The 22457-nt window shown below is 35.4% G+C and overlaps 1 pseudogene; it reads left to right on the top strand.

Annotated features, from left to right (window-relative positions):
* Nucleotides 1-247: 247 nt before the first annotated feature.
* LOC149547668 (bifunctional levopimaradiene synthase, chloroplastic-like) lies at nt 248-22457 on the top strand (annotated as a pseudogene).

Genomic DNA, 22457 nt, shown 5'->3' with positions numbered 1-22457 from the left:
CCATATGCATGACAATGATATCCAACGCATCAAACATGATGCCAATCATCTTCTCTTAGAGAGATTGGGTAATCCTCGGTAGAAATACATAGCTCATTGGAGTAAGAATGATGTTATATCTTCTGTGTAAAACAACTTTCTTTGTTCCCACATGATGGATAATTTCCAATCCCCCAATATAATTTACATGCCTTACGGATGGTTGCCTTTTGAATGAAAATGTTTAAAAATATTTTTAACAAATATCATGGTGCCATTTCGTCAAACAGTTCAAGGGCCTTGTCTGTACTACCTGATGCATGCCATAATGAATTCTGAAGCTTCTATCCCTCTGTTTGAATGCTGCATGAAACGAGATTTGGGGTGTCAAAACCATTATAAGCACAAATTGTCAATTCCCTAATCGCCATTTAATGCCCTTGCACGTTTTTTGTTTGCAGCTGTCTCTGATCTCCATGTATTCGGGCTAGGAGATGAAAGGAGGCTGGTCAAACATTTCACATTTGTTCTTATTTCAAGCTCCTTGCTATGTGGGTTAATAGTCCTTTAACTATTGTGTTGTTTTGCGGGTTGGTAGTGAGGCATCGGGCAATAGCGCTCACTCTTCTAAAACTTCAATTCCCAAACAAGAAACCTCCAACTTCATTGGTGTGCCATCATTATTTGTGATTGCTATGCAAAACCACGGGTTGGACAATGAAGCATTCAATCAAATGGTTCACATGCTTGTTTATAATTCCACACAATTCCTCTGTTGTAATCACACTGTGAACTCAGTCTCCCATGTGATGTCAAGAGGCACTTTGTCATACAGTCTATGAGTGTTGGTATTCTTGTTGTTTTAGACCACCTATAACTTTCTCCACATCTTAGCAAACGTGTTACTGGAAACATGAATTCTTATGATCATTGATTTCGAGTGATTCACATATCCAATCTTTCATCAAGAAATTCAAGAGGTTAATAACTATCTCAAAAATGCATATTTGGAGACTCAAATATTAACCTCTCTTTAAGAGGTTAATGGTGAGAGAGAATATGTAATTTTGTAGAGGTTAATTAACCTCTTCCAAAATATGTAATTTGAAACTTATCCTTGGTGAGAGAGAGAATACTTAATTTTGGAGAGGTTAATTAACCTTCTCCAAAATACGTAATTTGAAACTTATCCTTAACCTTTTGAGAGGTTAATGGTTAATGATAAAATTAAAAATAAGTATTTTTGGGTCTCTCCATTAACCTGCGATAACTTTGGGCTGAGAAGCTAGATTTTGAAAATTCAAAGTGCTGGGCAGAGCTAGGAACGAGCTAGAGATATTGGAGGGCAAAAATTCTCAAAAAACTCAGAGATGAAATAACCAATTTAACGGTTAAAACAAGGCATATTCTGAGAATAACCATAGCACTAATAAGGTAGGAATTGAGACAATTTTAATAACTGGGCAACAAAATAAATAAATAAATCTACAATTGACATTTGGATCACATTAACACTTTTTTTTTGTAATTGTAGAATTTATACTTAGATAAGGGAAAGCCAATAATAAAAAATAATGAACTTTAACATGATCATTTTAATAACTTTAATATTATCTTATTGGCAAATCCATAAAAGTTGTGTTATTATCCCTTTATGAGTTGTTTAGAAATTAAGATTTAACTATTGAACCAAATATACCTTAACGCAGGATCTTAAGCTCTATGAAAGCTCTTGTTATAGTGAATAACTAGGGATTAATGTAATAAAGGTTTTTGGTTTCATATTATAGTTGGAGTTGTTCGAATAATTGTATTATTTGAGGTTATTTTAGTTACGATTGGATTATAAGGTTATCGCTGTTTGACTTTTGAAAATGAATGGTGTGCAGATTGCCACAACATGCCATCAGCGGTTGTTTTCAGTGAGGATGTAAACTCTTGAGAGTAACCGCGGTTAGACAATACACAGCCTTTTTATTAGTTTTCTTGACTTTTTAATATAACCATTTCTTATTCCAGTGCAGGCTGGAATTTTGACCGCCACCCCTAGGTGAAATATAAATTTTATTAGGACGGTTTAAGTACAGTGTCAATGCCTTTTATTTTACGTTTTTCTAATTGTGAAAACAATAATTTATAAAATATAGATGTAATTTTTTAATTCAAATGTTCTATGTAAAAGAGAATATAAATCAGTAATAGTATACAGTAAAGCATAAATGAATATTAATAAAGATTAGTCTGTCAATCTGTATGATTAAAAAGTGAGAAAACGTCGAGACATCAAATTGCCATTATTGCAGGTCTAACGATAGCACACACGGAGCGTATAATCAATCTTGATTACCAGAAACCAGACTATGTTCACTCTGTTACAACAATTGAGAAGGTACGTATATTAATATTGAATTCATCCCAGAAAATGTTCAACAAAATTGTCTGCCGCGGAAAATATAAGAGTAGATGCAGTGAGATGTAGCGAATTTTCAAAATCGGAAAGACTGATCTAATTTTATGCTGTTGTTTAAGGCGGCCTTGGATGAGATGGATAAGAGAATAGAGGAACTGGTTGGAGAGATAAAAGGGGCGTTTAATTCGATGGAAGATGGGGAAATAAGTCCGTCTGCTTACGGTAATGCCTGGGGTGCGAGGATTCCTGCCATTGATGGCTCTGCTCAACCTCAGTTTCCTCAATTGCTGGACTGGATTCTTCAAAATCAGTTGCCCGACGGTTGCTATCATCTATTTGCGATTTCTTATGGTTTAAAGCACTACTGAACTGACGATGCAAGTGACTGAAGAAGATTATTTGTGAATCAGAGCATCTCATGTTGAAGATCTGCACAGCAATCCCTCAGCTATGTTGCAGTGTCTTGAAGGCGTACAAGAAGTAGTCGATTGGAATAATATCCTAAATCTGCAGTCCAAGGAAGGATCTTTCTCAGGCTCTCCAGCATCTACAGCCTGCGTATTTATGCACACAGGAGATCAGAAATGTCTACGGTTTTTGACCAGCCTTGTTAAAAAGTTTGGAGACCATGGTAATTGCTGTTCTTCATACTTGCAAGTATTATTGAGAGAATTCCGGGCACTAAAATTAAATATTTTTATAGTAGTGCCGGGCATGTATCCGGTGGATATTGCGGAGCTTTTGAGAGTCGTCGATTCGGTTGAACGCCTTGGACTCGAACGCCCTTTTCAAACCGAAATTAAACAAGCCATGGACTATGTCTTCCTGTGAGTAACAATACCCTCTCCTCTGTGCTATGATTTTTCAAATATATGTTCAGATTATTGACGCTATTTTGACACCTGATCATTTTGGAAACGTTCGGTAGTTACTGGACTGAAAAAGGCATCGGGTTTGGAAGGGAAAGCCTGGTTCCTGATATTGATATTACAGCCACTGCCTTCAGGCTTCTTAGAACTTTCGGCTACTCTGTTTCTTCTGCTATACAAATGATTTGGACGACTACTCATTCAAAGCTTAATCGAGGCTTTAATTTTCTCCGTTTCTAGATGGATCTTAATCTCTAAGCATTATAAATACCAGACGTTCTGACAAACAACAAAGGCGAGGCTGAAGAACTTTATAAGCACTCTGGTAATGGAAAGAGCTCAGAAGTAATCCCAATATTGAGTACTGGCTGCTATCACAGACGATCTCTTTGATTCCTATGCAAAACTTCACCAAGCCAATCTCTTCTACGAAGCCTTCGAGAGGTCGGTGCATTCAATCGGATATCACATATTTTACAAATTTCTCATATAATAAACTATTCCCTGTTGTCTACAGGTGGGATCCGTTACAAATCGAGCAATTGCCAGAGGACATGCAAATAGTTTTCATGGGACTCTATAATACATTAATCGACATATCTGAACGAGTAAGGCACGTTCAAGGTCGTGATGTGCTTCCTTACCTGCGCCAACAGGTAAATATTACAGATTTTGTTGTAGATCTCATCTTTGCCAAAAGAATACAGCTTTAGACTAAACGGAAAGATGGGAATGAAATGGTTAGTCTAGCAAAGCATTTCTTTATTTGTTGGGGGAAACAGTGGGCATATACTTTTTCCAGTTTTATAAAAGAAAGAGAGTGGATTGAAGGAGGATACTCGCCATCATTGAAAGAGTATCGGGAGAACGCCGTTGTGTCGGTTGCACTGGGAGCAAATACTCTCACCGCAATATTTTTTGCGGGAGATGTTCTTCCTGATCACATTCTTCAGAAGCTGATCGACTTCCGAGGCGACTTTCAACATCTCATCAGTCTCACAGGGCATCTTGTGAACGATCTTCGAACTTTCCGGGTGATTCACCGCTCCATTAATATCTTTAATTCTATTTAAACCTGTTTGAGCATATGATGAAATAATAAGAAGTTTTTTAATACTGTGGTGATTTAGAAGGAGAGAAATCGTGGGCAATTAGCTTCATTCGTACAATGCTACCTTAACGAGCACCGTGGACGCACGGAAAAGGATGCGTATAAGTACATTGAGGAAGTTAACGAAGACGCGCTTTCTGAATTGTACTACCACTTTTTAATGCCGGCAGATATACCCAAGAGTTTTAGGACACTTCTTTTTAACACTGCGAGGGTAATGCAGGTTATTTACAGGAACGAAGACGGCTTTCTGAATGTGGGGGAGAATATAGCAGTTTTCATTAAAAAGTCTCTCTACCAGCCAGTGCTTTAGTGTATGTTTACAGTCATGGTCGTCGAAGCCCAACTTTTACTGTCAAATATAACGGCGCTGGCTAATCTCAAATATGGTTCTTTTTAAGATTCTTCAAAACACGGTAATTTTTTTTTAAAAAATTGTTGTTTTCGAGAATGTACAAATCATGAAGATCAAATGTTGAAATTTTCAAAAAATTCATAGTGTTTAATTTGATTTTTTAAAAATTTAGTCAATGATACAATTTATAGAGAAATAAAATGGGCTTGTTGCAAAATGTTAATAAAACTTTGAGCGGTACAACTAAGCACCTTGTCAATGAAAATAAGAGAGTAATGTATTGTTAATAAAACAGAAGATCAGAGTATTAAAATTTCAGAAATCGTCGATGCATCTTGTCATATGCAATTCAAGACACATGTTTTCATTGTTATTAATTATATTAGAGTTAGTGACTAGATAAGACACGAATTCCCGTATTAACTCAAAAATCATAATAATATATTAAATATAAGATAAAATATGTCATATTAAAAAATCTGAATTCTTTGGTTTTTTTTGGTGATAGTTAAATTTTTATTTATTGAGATTAGTTATTATTATATGTTAAGTACAAATATAGTCGAATCTAACACTTCTTAAATAGAAGGTTTACAAATTATTATTGTACTGTAAGTTCTTGTCTATTTTCATGATTTTATGTTGTAAAAATAAAAATTTAACTATTTTGAAACAAAAATTCACCTAGGCATTATGATTGATAATAAAAATTACACATCTTTATTATGTGATGATTTGGTGGAGAGAGATAGAGGTGCCCTAACTTGGTTGTAGGTTTGCATGTGGGGGTTCTATGGAAGCGTTTTAGCAGCAAAGTAGTTTTTTGTTAATTACAGTGGGTTTTGTTTCTATTTGGCGTCTGTAGAGACTTTTTCAATTTGCTAGCAGTTGTTTTGGTTTTTTTCGTTTTCTTGGCTTCAATCTTTCATGGCAGAGATTTCTATGGCATCAGTTGTGGATCTTTCTTGCAAGGACAAGGCTCATAATGGGTCCTCTTCAAGCATGTATACAGAACAAGCAGATACATTTTATATGAGTGCTAACCCTAATATGAAGAAGGTCAATGGATGTCTTCCTAGAACCCAAGATCGCCCAGTCTTGTTCATTCCTCCTGATTTGGTGGAAAAAGATGTCTCATATTAGAGTAGGCATGCTCTAATATGTAAGTTTCTTGGTATTTGTATTCCTTTGTCCACTCTTGAGGCTTGGATCCGGCGTTCCTAGTAGATTGAAGGAGATATGGACATTATGCTTGTGGCAAATAGCTATTTTATGGTTATTTTGTTGAATATTGCAGATCACAATAGAGTTTTTAAAGGTGGCCCATATTTTTATAATCAAGTTGGATTATTTATTAAACCATGTCATGTAGGTTTTAATTTAGCTAAATAGATGCCTTCTCAAGTTCCTGTTTGGGTTCATCTACCTCATCTCCACCTAGAGTTATGACAAGAAGACATTTTACATAAAATTGCTAGTCTCTTGGGAAAGCCTGCGGCAATTGCTACACAAATCCTTAATAAAAAAGTGATTTCTTTTGCCCAGATTTGTGTTGAGATAGATCTAAATAATCCCCTGCTAGATTCGATGGAAATTTGTTTGGGATCTTCATCATGGATTCAACAGTTAGATTATGAATCTCTGCCTTTTCGATGTTGCTATTGTCATGAGTATGGCCATCTCCTATGAAATTGCCCTAAAGTTTGTAAGGAAGCTCATTCCCCCTCATCAACACCTCCTCCTTTGGGTAAAGAGGACAAAGGGAAAGCTCCCATGATGGCTGAACCTCAGGAAAAGGACAAGGAAGGATTTGTACCTTTTAAAACTAAGACTAAAGGATGAGGTTAGAAGAGGCCTTCCGAGGATAGATAGATAGATGGAAGGTTTAATAGGTTCGAGGTGCTAGAGAATTTAGCTTTGTACGAATGGGTCCCACATGTGGTCACTTCTAATATTGTTGGGGTCAGTATGGAGGTTATACTAAATCTTGAACTAGAACCAATTCAAGCTATTTAGGGACAAGAAGTGGCTCAAGTGACTCTAAATAATTCCATAGAGGATGTTATTATTTTGGTAGATTTAGCTAGAGAAGTACTAGTTTCATCTCAAAATAAGGGTTCATCTTATAGATTGGGAGTGCAACAAAGACCCCTTAAGAAAAGTCCTACTGATAGCTCCTTAAAATGGCAGAAGATAGACCTCGAAAAGATAAAAATGACTAGAGATTTATTGGTGGAATCTGGGTTTGTTAAATCTATAATTGATGCTCACTTTTCTCAAACCCCTCAATGATCATTCTCTCTTGGAATGTGAGGGGTTTGAATAACACCTGTTGTCAAAAAGCTATTATGATTTGATTGCGATTCATTCTGCAGATATATTTTGTGTTCAAGAGACTAAGGTTTCTGTTGAGGTTATGCATTAGCATGCTCCATGCATTTGGTATGCTGGTCACTATCAAAGTATTGGTTCATAAAAAATTCTAGAGATTGTGCTCTATTATGGGACCCTTGAAAGATTTCTCCCCTCTGGTGGATTTCTAGTCATTACTCAATCTCTATGTTGGCTATTGCCTTGGACTCTGATGAGACTATTCTTGTGAAAAATGTTTATGCCCCTATTGACATTCGTGGGAAGATTCATCTATGGGATCACATTAGGTATGTGTGTTCTTGTGCTCCTTATTTTCCTTGGATTTTAGGTAGCGATTTTAATTCTATTTTAAGTCTTGAGGAGAAAAGAGGAGGTTGGCCTAGGCTTGGCCTTGCTTCTTATCTTTTTCAAGCTCAAGTGGATGTTCTTTATGTTATTGATGTTAAGCCTTCAAATGGGGTTTTCACTTGGAATAATAGACAGAGTAGTTAGGAAGCTATCTCAGAACATTTGGATAGGTTTCTTGTTTCATGTTATTGGGTTGGCGGTGGCCTAATTACAAGTTCTAAAATTTTTGATTTGAGTGGTTATGATCATTGGCCGATTAAGTTCTCTTCTTCTCCTGTTGCACTCCCTAAGAACCCTTCTTTTAGATTCTAGCTTATGTGGCTCCAAGACTTGTCCCTTTATGATTTGGTGGCTAAGTGGTGGAGAGAGGGTAGCCCAGCTTATGACATGGCTATGTTTGTCTTTGAGTAGAAACTTAAATATGTCAAATATCATCTTAAGAGATGGAATACTTCTTGCTTTGGGAACCTTCAATCTAGAAAGAGGAATGCTCTAAATCATCTTGTAGTGATTACTCACCAAATTAAGGACTCCGGTCTTACAAAGGCTCTTGGTAGGCTTGAATCCCAAGCTTTGTGGGATGTGGAAGAATGGGAGCTTCGAGAAGAGATTTAGTGGAAACAAAAGGCTTGCATTGATTGGTTGTAGGAAGGGGATAAAAATACTGCTTTTTTTCATCATTCTTTTTAGGCTCTCTATAATAAAGGGTATATTTCTTCTCTTGTTACTACTGAAGGACTTAAGATATCTTTTCAAATTGTTATGACTAAGGAAGTGCTTCAATTTTATTCTAACCTTTTAATTGAGGATTCTTAGCCTGTAGTTGAGGAACTTTATTCTTTCATGCATTCCTTCTCTTAGCACTAATGCTATGAATGTCTCTCTTCTTCATCCAATTTTGATATTTGACATGAATAAAGATAAAGCTCCAGGCCCAGATGGCCTCCTTGTGGAATTCTTTCAAGAATTTTGGGAAATTATTAATATGGATCTCTTGGAGGTGGTTAAGGAATGACTTTAGAATAAGAAAATGGTTCATGCATTCAACTGTATTTTATTGACTCTTATCCCTAAGAAAGAAGGTGTTGATAATCTTGACTCCTTTTGTCCCATTGCTCTTTGTAATTTTGTGTACAAAATTATCACCAAATTGATTGCTAATAGATTCAAGATATGCCTTCTACTTCTGATTTCAAAGGAACAAGGTGGTTTGGTGGTTGGTAAGAAAATTCTTGATGGCATTGTTGTTGCTTTTGAAGTTAATCATTCAATGCATACATCAAAAGAGTGAGATATGTTCATTAAGTTGGATATGGCTAAGGCTTATGACAGAGTCAAATGGAGTTTTCTCCAAAAGATCCTCTTGGCCTTTGGTTTTTGCCAACAGTGGGTGAGTTGGATTATGAGTTGCGTTACTTTAGCTTCTTTTTCTATTCTTGTGAATGGTGTTCCTTCAAAGCCTAGTGCCTCTAGAGGACCTCGCCAAGGGGATCATATTTCACCTTAACTCTTTATCATTCTAGCTAAGGGTTTGGGCCACTTTCTTAAGCTTCATGCTCACCAAGGTTTTATTCATGGGTAGAAATGGGGTGTTGGCTTGCCTCCTATTTTGCATCTTCAATTTGTGGATGATACTTCATTTATGGGACATGCTTGTCTTCAAGAAGCTACTTCTTTTAGGCATACTTTGGATGTGTATCTTGTAGCTTCAAGATAGAAAGTTAATGAGAACAAATCCTCCATTTTTTTCTTCAATACTCCCCAAGTTATTCAGAGGTTTATTGCTTCTTTTTTGAGGTTTCAGATTGGGTCTCTTCCCTTTGTTTATTTGGGTATTCCTCTTACTGTTTGTAGACATCCTAGATCTTCCTAGCATGTTTTGTTTGATAAACTATAGCAAAAGGTTAATCATTGGACTCATCGATGACTATTAACTATTGCTTGCCCGACTCTATTAAAATTGGTTATTCAAGCCCTTCCTATTTACAAATGTTTTCTTTAGGCTGCTCCTATGTATTTTCTTTAGGAATTTGATGCTCTGTCTCGTCAATTCTTTTGGTGTGGCAACCTTTCAACTTCTAAATGGAGTTTGGTTAAATGGGAAATAGTGTGTAGACCTTAGAGGGAGGGTGGCATTGGCTTGTGAACAACTATTTTAAATCGACAAGTTATTGCTACAAAACTTTATTGGCGTTGGTGTACTAACCAACATCAACTTTGGGCTAGTATTCTCACCCATAAGTATTTTCTAGATATTGATGTGGTTGAAGTTCACCACTTTCCTCTGGAAGGGAGAGGATCCATGATTTCGAATATGCTAAATTTTGGAGCTTAGTTGGTTAAAGATGGTCTCTTTTGGATTTGTTATCCAGGATCACAAGCTTTAATTTGGCTTGACTCTTGGGATTGGCACCCTTCTATTCTTACCACTCATCCTTAGCTACATACCCTCTGTCAAAATGTTAGTGTTGTTGGTTGGGACATAGTTGATGTTTATAAGATAGGGTGTGTTAGAGGTTTTGCTCCTTCCTTTCGTTGGAAACAACCTTCTAAATGGCCTCCAGGAGGATCTGAGGAGGATAGGAAGGAGTTGTTTCAGATTTTGATGTCTCATGAGTTTACTACTTTGGTGGGTAATGATGTTCTTGCTCGAGATAGCAAAGATTTATCTGGAAATTTTTTTGTGCCTGCAAGATATGTTGAGCTTCTTCAGTAGACATTGGGGGACATTCAGAGGCCTTGGTGGAAGCAAGTCTGGTATAAGTTTTCTTGGCCAAATGTAATTTTTTAATGTGGTTGGTGGTCCATAGCCAATGTCTTACGTGGAATAATTTATGTAAGTGTGGCTTCCAAGGACCCTCAATGTGTGTTCTATGTCGGACTAGTGAAGAAAATATCTCTCATCTCCTTTTCCAATGCTCTTTCACTAGCCATATTTGACACTCTTGGTGGAATGTGTGGAACCAATCCTGTTCGCTTGTTTCCTCATTGAAAAAATTCTTTGCTCGTTGATGTAAGGCTCCTATCAAGACTTCATTTCTTTAAGTTTCTTGGACTCTTGGACCCTCCTTTCTTATTTGGCATATCTTGTTGGAAAGGAACTATCATATCTTTAAGGATGAGTTTTTAGAGGTTCCTCACTTATGGTGGAAAATTCTCCATTCTTTGGGGGAAACTGTTTCTACAAAATGTGACACTTTGGAGGCCATGGAACCAAGGGAGCATATTTTCAATAATCGTCTGAATATTCCCCCCTCACATGGATAATTGCTAAGAAAGATGTGTAGACATCCCTTGGGAAAGATAAATAAGGTGGGGAAGTGGAGTGCCCAAAATCAACACAGATGGGTCTTCCAAGGGAAATCTAGGCCCTTATAGCACTGGTGGTGTTGGTAGAGATAGTAAGCGGGATGTTGGTTTGTGTTTTCAATTTATAAAGTTCATCACACTAACAACTTGATGGAGGCCATAACTATTTTGTATGCTATGAAGAATTCTTGTGACCTTGGTTGGAGAAGGCTTATTTGTGAATCTGATTCACAAGTGGTGATACATCTTTTGAATCAACAACATTCTGAAGTTGTTAGTTGGAAGTTAGCTTTGATTGAGGACCAGATTCATAATTTTTGTACTTCTTTGGAGTTTGTTACTTTCTCTCATATTCCCAAGGAATGGAATAGTGTTGCTGATTGTTTGGTGAAGTGGGCTTCTGACCATATGTGTAATTGGAACATTGTTGATAAGACTCAAAGTTTGATGGGCTTGTCCCATCAATTTGATCACTTGGTTGATCTTGACAGGGTTGTCTGATGCCCTTTCACTATTTGTTCGTGTTTCTCTTTTAGCTTGGAAAAATTTTTACCCCTCCTTTATTTCAAAATAATAAAAATTATCAATGTAAGAAATCTTATATAAAGTACTATCTATTGGTTTGTTCCTTGCACTTAGGATGTTTGTTTATTTATTATTCAATGGAAAGAATCTTACATAGTAGAAGTAAAATGAATCAAAAAATAATAAATTACTAAGCTATATCTCATTGTTGCAACTAATAAAGATTCAATTTTTTATTTTATTTTTTTCTAAATAAACTTTGGGACTCATTAAAGAATTAAAAGTTTGTATATTAATATTACTAATTTTTTTCAAAAAATTGAGGAAAGAATATAAGATTATAAGAGTAGTTTAAAAAAAGAAAGTTGTAATTTTAAATTGAGGAATAATTGTTAAATGATGAATTGATACTTCCTTTTAAAAAATAACAACTCTTATCTTTTTTGATTACAAACTTAATCTTGGCTTAGAAATTGTCCAACCATATATTTTCTTTAGCCATTTGTAAATCATTTCAATTTTCTCAAATTTCACAGGTTCCTTTTATGTTATTTTCTATTGATTACTGGATGTGCTCTAAAAAAATTCAATTGTAATAGTATAAAATTTCATAAATTTTAGAAGTTCAGTTTTTAAGCATTTATTGAAAAAAACCTTAGAACATCTACATTAAGTGCTAAGTATTTTCACACTATTTGTCAAATTTCTTTAATAAAACCTTAGTTCATCACCATAAGATTGGGCCACCATAAAATTATTGTATGTCAGTTTATTATGATGGAGAACTAATATTCTATGAGGTTGCCATATTCTAAGAGATTATAAGAATTAATGTATGTTTAGATATATTATGTCAAACCTCTAAAGATGTTGACAAGGAATTATTGTAAAGATTCATGACTATATGTTAAATAGATTCCATAGGTTTAGCTTAACTTTTATGCTCTTCATAAGGCAAGAAGCCTTTAAATTATTATATTTCTAAGACAAGAGGCTCACAATTTACTATTGTGTCATAGATTCTTACCTCTAATTGGTTGTTAATATTGTTACAAATAAAAAGGTTGAAATCATGCAATAGAGCTAAAAAACTTGGCATTAAAATTACTATATTTTATATTGTGGCATGTATAAGACTTAAGTTATTTTAACCAATCATATCATCATTATATTATTTTGGCAATTTATTAACTAAAAAATGTGCATATCAACTATGGAAAATATAAAAGAATTTACATAGTGAGAATATACTTAAATTTATTTGGTGGAAATCAATTGACAAATAAAACCTTTAATCACTGCTTAAAGCTAACACTTTATTAATGATATAATAGTACTTAGCCTATTGGAAACTACTAATAATAATAGTAAAAAATTCATTACATTTTGAATTTCACTTTACTCCAGGTGGAGAAGTGAGAATTTTTTTTTCCTCTTTGGTTACTAATTGTCAGTTTATGGTGGAGGTCAATCAATAGATGTCAATATTTGTAAATTTATATATGTCTATATGAACGTATGTGTTAGTGTAAATAATTAATTATTATTACACTTTACTTAAGCTTACATAGGATAATGTATTTTTATATTAGTTGTCATGTAGACACTTAGGAATATGCATAGACATATGAGTTGTCTTGTTGACAACACAAGAGTTAGCAACATATTTGAGCACATGGTGTCTACAAAATCCCTTTATGTGATACATCTATGTAAACTTATCCTCTCATCATCGCACAAACTCTTGTGCTCAATGGAGGATAATCCATTCTTGGTGGACATGTGCTTCGTTGTGATGTTTATCTCTTTGCTGACTCCTATTCATTCTAGTTTCCTTTATATACAGACACTTCTAGTGTGTACTCATATCAATATCCAATTATCTCATATCAAATCATCTAATATCCATTATCATCTTGATCATTATTGAGATTCTCATTTGATCATTTTTTAGTCTCTCTTGTGCTAGTGCTAAAGCTTCTTGGTCTTGGCATCATTTTTCCCTAAGGGAAATTCTTACATGGTATGAGAGCCATAGGAATTTTATTACATAGCTGTTGGAGAGATATTTTTTGCAAGTCAAGATTGGAGCTTTCTAGTGCAAATCAAATATTGGTATCACATTTAGAAGTATAAAAGAACCCCAAATTGACTTTCGTTTCATCAAAATTGGACATCTAAGGTGAAATCTAGAGTCAATTGATTTTTGGACGTGCGATGACAGCGATTCAAGAAAAATAATTACAGAGGTGATTTTCAAACAACAATATCTCCCTCATATGGACTTCTTTTTTTGAGAATTTTTTTTTTGTTTTCTGGTAGAATTTCATGATCTACAGATTGGTGCAAGATGTGTGAGATCTTTATTCTTGAATTTTTTTGCAACTCACAAATTTTGATTTTTTCAATTTCAAAGGGCTCATCTGGACACATATTCAGGTGCTATTTTTTTTGAGAGTGCATCATTTTTTTCCTACTTTCGAGATCTGGTATCAATTTGGAGTAATTTTGAGTAGACATAATGCTTTCAAATGTTAGCCTCATTTTGGCCTATTGGCACTTGTAATTAATTAGATCTTTGAGAGGTGTTGTGTCTTATCTTGTTGAGTTTGATATAGCTTCATATATTTTTTTGTAACCATCATAATTAAAAATCCACTTAGGCCTTAAATTGGCAAGTGGCCGTTGTAATCACTCTAAATATAAAGTGCTAAATCATGCATTAGGGGGGGTTTCTTTGTTTTTTGTTTTTTATTTTTTTGCATTTCTGGGGTGCATACATTATTTGATCTCATAGAGCCATGTCAAAAGTATCACTTTGGTTTAAGATTGAAGTTGACAAAAAGGAACTATAAAAAATGGAGTGCTTTGATGATTGATCATCTAAGAGAACATAAGGAAGTGTTTCCTTATCTTTATTCAAAGATATTTCCACCTAATACAAACTAGGGACATCTTTCTCTTCTTCTTATCTTTATGTATAACAATATGAGTAAGGAATCTTTTTCTCCTCTTAGTAAGACAAGTAGTCCTCATGATGTTTGGGTGTTTATTTGGGAAGCATATGGAGATCCATGAGTCCCTCCATTACCAGAGAACATTCTACCTCCAGTCACTCTAGTTTTAGTACCTACAACTCTGTTAGTACCCGATACAACCACGGTTTTAAAAACTTGTAATTCATAGCTCTGAACCACTTTGAACCTCAGTTCAAAGTAATTCAAAGTGGTTCAATTGTTCAGTTGACTCATGTTGCAGGTTCAATGCAAGTGAAGTTCAGATTCTGGGTTCAAAATGCAGAAGTGTTAATCCAGGAAGGTTCAAAGCTTAGCTTCAGCTCATGATTCATGGTCAAAGCAAAAATTCAGACGTCATAGTGTGAAGATGTTCCTCAGCCAAAGAATGAAATAGCATCACCGTGAATCTTCAATTGAGTCAAAGGTTCAGTGAGTTTGATGTTTCAAAGGTTCAACAGTTCGAACTTCAAGTACAGAGTTTTTGAACCACTTCGAACTAAAGTTCAAAGTAGTTCAAAGCGGTTCAAAACAGTTCAATGTGCTCATGCAGGTTTGATGATCTATTCTGAGAGGTTCACATGTATGATTCAGTGGCTTGGTTCAGAAGTTCAAAGTGGTCCAAAGTGATTCAGAGATCAAGTTCAAATGTCAAGTTCGATGGTTTAGTAGGTTCGATGGCATGACAGTTCAAAATCACATTTTTGTATACCGATAAACAGCGACTTGTAACTTTTCACCCAGGCATAATTTCACAAATTGCTCCAATGAGAATATAAATGACTAGTCTAGCACCAACATATTTGAAAGTGAAGAAGATCTAACGATGCAATCAAAAGTTCAAAAGAGTTCATCCTGCAGGTTCAAATGAGTTCGAATGGTTCAAACAAGATCAACGAGTTTGATTGTTATGGCAATTTTATATACCTCCACTCAGTCTTCAATAACTTTTTACTCAGACATAATTTTCTCAATCGCTTCTGTCAAGTTATGCGGAATTAGGATCTCTCCAACCTAGCTGAAAATAAAGGAAATCTAATGGTGGAATAATTAGTTATTGCCCCCGCACTGAGACCCATTTGACTGTCAAAATAAATCCGCCCAGCAGTTGATTTTTATTATTATTTTGGACTGATTTATTCATTTGCCACTTGTACAAATATGCTAAAATGACATTTGATTTAGTGAAAAACCTTTAAAAAGCTAAATGCCATAAAAATCAAACAAAATCTATCAAGGAAGGTGAAGAGAAATAGTTTCAAGAACAAGTTATGAAACTGAAAAGTCACAAGAAAAAAAAGTTAAATAAGCCAGCAACAGAATAAGAAAAGGTTCCACTTCTTTTCTATAGGGGAGACTTTGGTGTTGTAGTACAGGAGAGTTTGGGGCTGAAAGTTCTGCTTTTTCCTTACATGAGATTTTATGCTACTGCAAAGGGAAGGGTAGAATGGTTAGAGTTTTAGATAGGTAGATATTGTAATGACAGTAATTGGTAGATATGATATGGGTATTTTAGTTTTTGCATGACTTTGTGCATAAAGAATTTTAATATATGTATATGTATTATCTTGAATACAGTTTAGAAAATTTGTGTTCAGGCATGATTAATTAGTATTACTTTGTGAATCCCGGTTTATCAGTTCGAGATATTTGGTTACTATCCTTTCTACAAATTCATAGTGTCATCCATTCTTGTAGATTAGTTAAATATCTTTTGGTTATTAGAAATAATCTATACCTCACGATCTAAGAATCTATGAGAGACCCTTTCGTACTTTTAGGTAAAAGTGTAGAAGATTTAAATTCATTGAATATTTCATACGGGGAGTTGTACCTGATAAAATTTAGAGGAAGGTTATCAACCCAATGATAACCTGTCCAACTGTTGGTGCTAGTTTGTCCTTTCATTTGGGTATTCAGGGTCAGATTTGCATGTACTTTCTTGAAGGACAATCTGTTCACTAACAAACTCCAGTTGATATCATACCTTCCGATACTCTTGTTGCTTCTACCGATCTAGTTCCAACCATAGATGCTCTTAATTCAGTGCAACAGGAAACACCATGTCTTCCTATTTTAGCTTCATGGGATGACTTACTTGTAGACATTGCAGTTTTGTTTGTGGAGTCTTACATTGAAAATGTGGGAGACATTATTGATGACATCCATCTTCTCTTTGTTGAGGAGAATTCTTCTTCACTTGTTGTGAGGGAACACTCTGACTCTCAACCACTTGATCTTTCTTTTAAGATTGAGATGATTGTGGACACTTCTTTTTAGTAGCTGGAGGAGGACTCTTTTACTTCAAAGGAGACATATCCATCTTTGGAGATTGCATTCCAACTTTTTCAGACATCATATATTTTGATGATTCTTCCTACTAGTTGGGGAGCATTCTCGACTACACTTATGGCACCTCTTCTTCCTACAAGGAGGAACATCATTCATTTTTCATGGTACAACTTCTTCAGTCATCAAGGAGCTTCTTTCATGGGTGACTACATTCATCATTGAGAGGAGGCTACATTGCTTCTTTTCCCATATCTTCCTATAAGGATGATTCCTTGTCTTTGGAGTTTGATTCACTTTCATACATGGACATGTTACCTTTTTTTCCACCTTCTTTTGGGAATCCACCAGATTAGCTTGTGGCATCTACATTCATCAAGGACTTGTCAACATATAAGTAGACTTTAGAGGTAGCATCCATAGCATACTACATAGGGATTCCTCATCCATCTTCCTATCCACAATAGGAAGTATACTTGCACCTATACTTGGTGTATCTTCTTCCTAAAGGGAGAAATGTCATTTGTGGGCATTGGATACTTTTTTGTCTTCATGAAATCCTTGTAGGAGATTATTCAAGATGGGGAGATACCATCATGTATTTTTTGTTATGGGGGATATATGCTTGTACATGCATGATGTATTTCATAATAGGGGAGCCTTGATTACTCCATCCATGCATGCATCTTGTATTTCTTCATCTCTATTTTTGAAGGAGGTTTTTCCCATGAGGTTTTTCCTCTTTTCTCCATTTTTAGAGATATTGCATTGCATAGCATTGTACGTAGAGCATTGCATTTGTACATGGGTACCTAACATGGCCTAATAGCTGGGACCCACATTGCATCTTGCATTTAGCTTTGTGAGCTTAAGTGCATTCCCCTAAGTTGCACTTAAGGGGGGTGTTAGTGTAAATAATTAATTATTATTACACTTTACTTAAGCTTACTTAGGATAATGCATTTTCATATTAGTTTTCATGTAGATACTTAGGAATATGCATAGACATATGAGTTATCTTGTTGACAACACAGGAGTTAGCAACTTATTTGAGCACATGGTGTCTACAACATCTCTTTATGAGATAGACCTATTTAAACTTATCCTCTCATCATCGCAAAAACTCTTGTTTTCAATGGAGGATAATCCACTCTTGGTGGACATATGCTTAGTTGTCATGTTTATCTCTTTGCTGACTCCTAGTCATTCTAGTTGCCTTTATATACAGGCACTTCCAGTGTGTATTCATATCATATCAATTTACATCATATCAAATCATAGAATATCCATTATGATCTTAATCATTATTGAGATTCTCATTTGACCATCATTAGTCTCTCTTACGCTAGTGCTTGAGCTTCTTGATCTGGGCGTCATTTTTCCCTCAGGAATTGTTTTTTAGTATGCATGTATTTTATGTATAAATAAATAAACAAATATTAATATTAGTGAAAATTTTGACAAAATTAAATATACTTAAAGTGGTCAAACTTAGAAATCAAACAAGTAATCAAAGGAAAGATCACTTTCCTATAGTCATATGGGCTTATGCCGAAAGTCTAAAGAAACTAGAAATAAAGCCTTGAAATAGAAATACCATTAAATAATTTATACCTTGCCTAGAAAAACAGACACCATCAACTAGCCAATGTTGTGGTTAAATGAGATAGATGATCTTCCTCATCTTTCTTTATCCTAGATTAGTGTATTTTTTTAGGGTTTTGAAGTGTTCACCTATCTATATTGTCCTTCCCTAGCTTTGTATCTTAATGTTATGATGAAAAAAAGAAGCAAACTTGAGCTATCCTTTCAAAGAGGAAGGCCAATAGTAGTATCTAATGGAGTTGGCCACCCAACATCTAGTGAGGTGTCTAAGAAGTGTCTACTACTAGATGTCACGCTAATTGTTAAGCATGTTATCATGTGTTTCTAAGAAAATCATAATCACACTCGAAGGATATTTTTCCTAAAGTTTAATCAATATGCCCATTTTGGTGGAGTATTAGTTATTCTATTTGGCGATCTTGCACAACTACCCCCTGTTATGGTTAAACCAATCTATACATCGCATTTAAGTGCTAAGTTGATTTGGGAGTAGTTCACTATAGTTGTTACCTTGCAGACTATCTTCCAACAACAAGGTGAAACTACCACACAAGCAAAATTCTATCAGCTTTTACATAATATACAAGAAGCAAACCCTACACAGCATGATTGGGATCTCCTAATGACTTGTACAGACATCCACTTAAGGACAAATGAAAATGAAGAATTTAATAGGTTGATACATCTACACGCTACAAATGATGTAGTGAAACTACATAATAAGAAAATGCTAAAATCACTAAATCGTCTGATCGCCACAAGCATGACGATAAATTCTAGATGCAAAGATAAGAGTGAGGTGTATGACGAACAATTGGAAAAACACGTACTCCTCTATATAGGATAGCGCATCATGCTCACAACAAACATTTGGATAGAAGCAGGACTTGTCAATGGAGCAATAGATGAAATCATAGATATTGTCTACAAAACAAGCACCAAGCCACCAGACATGCCCATGTATGTTGTTATATGCTTTGAAAACTACAATGGACCACTATGGAATCAAGATGAACCAAAACGTGTTCCAATAGTGCCAATCACATTAGGCAGCCAAAGACAACTACCACTCACCATGTCATGGGCTATCACAATAAACAAATCCCAAAGACTAGACAAGGACTCACTTTTATAGCTATATCTAGAGTCAAAACAATAGATGGTCTCTGTATCCAACCCACTTTCACTTTTGACAGATACTCAAAAATGAAATGAAAAGCAATCCATATACCATTATATGCAAGAAGAAGGAGGACCGCCTATATCAGAGGGCTCTTCAAAAAAAGCATTTGTATTTTGATTGTGACAAAAACTCAAAATGACACAATTGAATCATACATCTCTGCATGCTATGTTTTTGGTTTCCCTCTCTATCTCAAATTCTAATCATTTTTTCAATTCTTGATAGTGTTTCATTTTAAAACTGCAATTTGACTTATTCATGTTTGAATACTATCTAATATTTGTCCCTTTTCATTATATAAAATAATATACTCAAGCAAATGCTCAAAAGTACATAAGACTATCAGCGTAACCCCTAGCACCATCAAAGATGCAAGTGCTAGTATTTAATCGGAGAGGAGAAAGACATTTCACGTTTGTCATATTCCAACATGGGTGCTCGAAATGGTACAAGGCATCTCCAAAAATCTAATATTCCAGAGTTGGTAATTGTCGTGACATGCCCAATCCAACCTTATAAACCTTTCTCCTATTCACGTCAATTTCAAGGGGAAGTTGGTATCGAAGTTGCTTGAAATGGTTCAAATTTTATTCAAGCCTCTCATTCATGCTCCCAAAGCTGTTACCAAATCTGCAGGATGGATTTCAATGAAATCTCACGGATGTTTGCCTTCAGGAAATTATTCGCGCTCAAAAAATTGGGGTGATTTATCTCTTTTTTTTTTCAACTGACGCTACTCTATAGAATGCAATATTTATTATTTCATAGTAAATAATTAAGAATGAATATAATAGACGTTTTTAGTTTCATATTATACTTGGAGTTGTTCGAATAATTGTATTATTTTAGGTTAATTTAGTTACGATTAGATTTTAAGGCTATCGCTGTTTGACTTTTAGAAATCAATGGTGTGCAGGTTGCTACAACATGCCATCTGCGGTTGTTTTCAGCGAGGATGTGAAGACTCTTGCGAGTAACCGCGGTTAGCTAATACACAGAGCCTTGTTAGTTTTATAATATAACCATTTCTTATTCCAGTGCAGGCTGGAATTTCGACCGCCACCCCTATTTGAAATATAAATTTTATTTCGACGGTTTATTTTACGTTGTTTTAATTGTGAAAACAATAATTTATAAAATATAGATGTAATCTGTTATTCAAATGTTCTATGTAAAAGAGAATCTAACGCTGTAATAAAATACAATAAAGCATAAATCAATATTAATAAAGATTAGCCTGTCAATCTGTATGATTACAAAGCGAGAAAACATCAAATTGCCATTATTGCAAGTTATATTATTGAGAGAATGCCGGACACTAAAATTAAATATTTGTATAGGCGCAGTGCCAGGCATGTATCCGGTTGATATTGCGGAGCGTCTGAGAGCCGTCGATTCTGTTGAACGTCTTGGACTAGAACGCCATTTCCAAACGGAGATTAAACAAGCCATGGACTATGTGTTCCTGTGAGTAACAATATCCCCTGCTCTATGATTTTTGAAATAAATGTACAGATTATTGACGTTATTTTGAAATCTCGCTTCGGAAACGTATCGTAGGCACAGGAGTGAAAAAGGCATCGGGTTTGGAAGGGAAAGCCAGGTTCCTGATATTGATATTACAGCCACTGCCTTCAGGCTTCTCAGAACTTTCGGCTACTCTGTATCTGTATATGCCTTGTCTGCTCGGTGGAATAGAAATATGCCAATGCTCATGATTAGAAACCACAAAGAGTTGTTTAATCCCGACGACTTGTGGCTGTGGAAGAAATTATGTGAGTAAGATGTAGTTTTTTTTCTATTATTTTACTTAACTTCGCTATAGCGCACATACCCCTAATCCAGATTGACTGTAATGCACACTGTATGTAGACTCTCAAACTCGAGCAACGACAAGTATTCAGAACTGGTGTTAAAAGATACATAACATGAGAAAATTCAGATCTGAATACCTGGTATTCAGATCTGAAATTAACATGAGAAAATTGTGGTGTTAAAGATGGTACAGGGACTGCAAATTCTCGCAGTTGGACTTTGCTCGTCAGAGAGAAGCAACGATCTACTGGAGCTCTTCAGCGGTGATATTTGAACCACAATACAGCGAGTGTAGACTCGATTGCACGAAATCCGGAATACTGGCTGCTATTACAGACGATCTCTTTGACTCCTATTTAACTCTTCACTAAGCCAATCTCTTCTACGAAGCTTTCGAAAGGTCGGTGGATTCAATCCCCATCTCATATTTTACAAATTTGTCATATAATTAATAAACTCTTGCCTGTTGTGTATAGGTGGGATCCGTCGCAAATTGAGCAATTGCCAGAAGACATGCAAATAGTTTTCATGGGACTCTATAATACTTTAATCGACATATCTGAACGAGTAAGGGAGGTGCAAGGTCGTGATGTGCTTCCTTACCTGCGCCAACAGGTAAATATTACAGATTTTGTTGTAGATCTCATCTGTGCCAAAAGAATATAGCTTTAGACTCAACAGAAAGATGGTAATGAAATGATTGGTCTAACAAAGAATTTGTTTCTTTGTCGAGGGAATCATTGGGCGTATACTTTTCCCAGTTTTATAAAAGAAAGAGAGTGGATTGAAGGAGCAAATACTCTCACCGCAATATTTTCTACGGGAGATGTTCTTCCTGATCACATTCTTCAGAAGCTCGACATCCGAGGCGACTTTGAACGTCTCATCAGTCTCACAGCGCGTCTTCTGAACGATCTTCGAACTTTCCGGGTGATTCTCTGCTCCATTAATATCTTTAATTCTATTTAAATCTGTTTGAGCATATGATGAAATAATAAGAAGTTTTTAAATACTGTGCTGATTTAGGAGGTGAGAGATCGTGGGCAATTGGCTTCATTCGTACAATGCTACCTTAAGGAGCACCCTGGACGCACGGAAAAGGATGCTTTCTGAATTGAACTACCACATTTTAATGCGGGCAGATATAACCAAGAGTTTTAGGACACTGCGAGGGTAATGCAGGTTATTTACAGGAACGAAGACGGCTTTCTGAATGTGGCGGAGAACATAGGAGATTTCATCAAAAAGTCTCTCTACCAACCAGTGCTTTAG

The sequence above is a fragment of the Cupressus sempervirens genome, chromosome 7, assembly GCF_028749045.1.
Source record: "Cupressus sempervirens isolate cs-2001-9-10 chromosome 7, ASM2874904v1, whole genome shotgun sequence".
In the NCBI taxonomy this organism is placed as follows: domain Eukaryota; kingdom Viridiplantae; phylum Streptophyta; class Pinopsida; order Cupressales; family Cupressaceae; genus Cupressus; species Cupressus sempervirens.
This window is presented reverse-complemented; position numbering and strand designations above follow the sequence as displayed.